Below are 2,500 nucleotides of genomic sequence, written 5' to 3' on the forward strand. Positions count from 1 at the left end.
CGTGTCATGACCTTCACCTCGGGGTCGTACGTGTTACTTCACCACACACACACACACACACACACACACACGTGCAGTGGTGCGATGTTAGTAGCAGTAGTATCGTTGAGGTCGGCTGGCTGGATGGTGAGGAACACCCATCGCTTGAGCGGCCGAAACCTATATATATATACTCACGGCCAGACCACAGCGCATTGGGTTGGCACGAATGTCTTGTATCAGCTCTCTCTTTTATATATTATATTAATTAACTCAATCAGTACGGCCAGTCCTCTCTTCTCTTCTACACAGACCCCTCGGATGTCCAGTGGGTGTCTGAATGACCCAACCTTTAGCTTCCGTCGTCAGAACTGTGGTATTCTTTGTCAACATTCACCTCTTCAGTATAAGAGCCTTCCGCTTGCAATATTTTGATGGCGGTAATTGGGGGTGTAACGCTGTTAACGTCTTCTCTTTCGCCGTTCGTATGGAGAGAGTTAAATACAGCAGATGTTGTGCAGCGTTTTAAAGGACACCTTGAAACTCATACGTTGACTTTTTCTCACCACCTGCTTCGTTCCGATCCGCTCTTTGTCTTTTTGTCTGTGTGTCTGTCTCTGTCTCTGTCTGTCTCATTCTCTATCTCACTGTCTCTCTCTCTCTTCCCTTCCTCTCTCTGTCTTTCTCTGTCCCCCTGTCTCTCTCTGCCTTTCTCTGTCTCTGTCTGTCTCTGTCTCTGTCTGTGTCTCTCTCTGTCTCTCTGTCCATGTCTCTGTCTCTCTCTCTCTCACTCTCTCTCCCTATTGAAATGGGGCTATCCCTTTAATTGAATATTTGAGTCTCTCTCTCTCACTCTTTTCTCTCTCTCTCTATCTCCTTCTCTGTCTTTCTCTGTCTGTATCTGTCTTTCTCTCTCTCCCCCCCCTCTCTCTCTGCCTCTGTCTTTCTCTGTCTTTCTCTCTTTCTCTCTCTCTCTTATCTCTGTCTCCTTCTATCTCTCCCTCTTCTTCCACAGTCTGAGAATGAAGAGAACACACAACACATTCATCATTCCACAACACAACTTTGATCAAGCAGAAAGCATTATCAGTCACAAATATATACATACATCTGTATTTGACTGTTTTTTTTATCTTTGTGACAGGGACTATCGACACGGGGGAGTATCGACACGGGGGAGTATCGACACGGGGGAGTATTGACACGGGGGAGTATTGACGCGGGGGAGTATCGACCTGGGGGAGTATCGGGCTGACCCCGCGTGCACGTACTGTGCTTGCTGTTAGTGATGGTGTGTGTGGGGGGTTCATTTCCCCCCGGCTCTCCTCCACTTCGTCGTCGTCGTCATCGTCGTCGTCGTCGTTCTCCTCCTCCTGAGTCTTCTCTATTTTCTTCTTTCTACATCTTTGTTTCTTTGTTTCTCAGTCTGTGGTTTATTTCTCTCTGTGCGTCTGTCTCTCACTCGCTGTTGCTCTTGTTTGATAATTCTTCTCTTCACCTTTCATGTGCATGCGTGTGTGCGTACGGGAGAGAGAGAGAGAGAGAGAGAGAGAGAGAGAGAGAGGCAGAGAGACAGACGGAGACATATAGACAGTTTCAGTTTCAGTAGCTCAAGGAGGCGTCACTGCGTTCGGACAAATCCATATACGCTACACCACATCTGCCAAGCAGATGCCTGACCAGCAGCGTAACCCAACGCGCTTAGTCAGGCCTTGAGGAAAAAAAAAAGAAAAAAAAAGGTGAATAAATGATATATAAGCTTGCACAGAGAAATAAATGAATAATAACTATAATGTAAAAAAACACAAAACAATGATGATAAATAAGCAAATAGATGTAAAACATGAAGACACACATTCACATATACACCCACACATGCTAACAGATATGCACCGAACATGCAACATATAGACAGACATACAGACAGGAACAAACCTGCAGAAACAGCGCATTGACAAAGCAAAAAGAGACGCCCCTCCAATTGACTCGTAACGTCAGAACCGTTCACGGTCGACCTGTTCCTCCTTCAGCCCCCGTCCAGAAACATGGTGCATGATAGTCAGGCGTGTTTTGACTATGACCGGCATCCGAACAGAAGAGGAGACAAAACTGCTGTCCCAACTATCTGGGTTAGAGTTTGATTATTGTGGAGAGTGTCTTGCCCCAAAGTTACATCCCCAGTCTATCGGCCAAGAGGGGTTTATAGGACAGTCAGCGTTGGAATGGTTCCCCAAAAGGCCAACTAGCCCCCTCCCCCCTCCCCCCCGAGCCCCCCTTCCCCCCTCCCACAGCGCTGCAGTACTAAGAGCCAGTGGAATCTAACCTCATAGTTTGAGAGTCATAGTCCTTCACAAAAGATTAACTCACTCAGTACGGCTAGCCCTCTCTTCTCCTCTACACAGACCCCTCGGATGTCCAGTGGGTGTCTGAATGACCCAACCTTTAGCTTCCGTCGTCAGAATTGTGGTATTCTTTGTCAACATTCACGTCTTCAGTATAAGAGCCTTCCGCTTGCAATATT

The sequence above is a fragment of the Babylonia areolata genome, chromosome 22 (genome assembly GCF_041734735.1).
Source record: "Babylonia areolata isolate BAREFJ2019XMU chromosome 22, ASM4173473v1, whole genome shotgun sequence".
Lineage (NCBI taxonomy): Eukaryota > Metazoa > Mollusca > Gastropoda > Neogastropoda > Buccinidae > Babylonia > Babylonia areolata.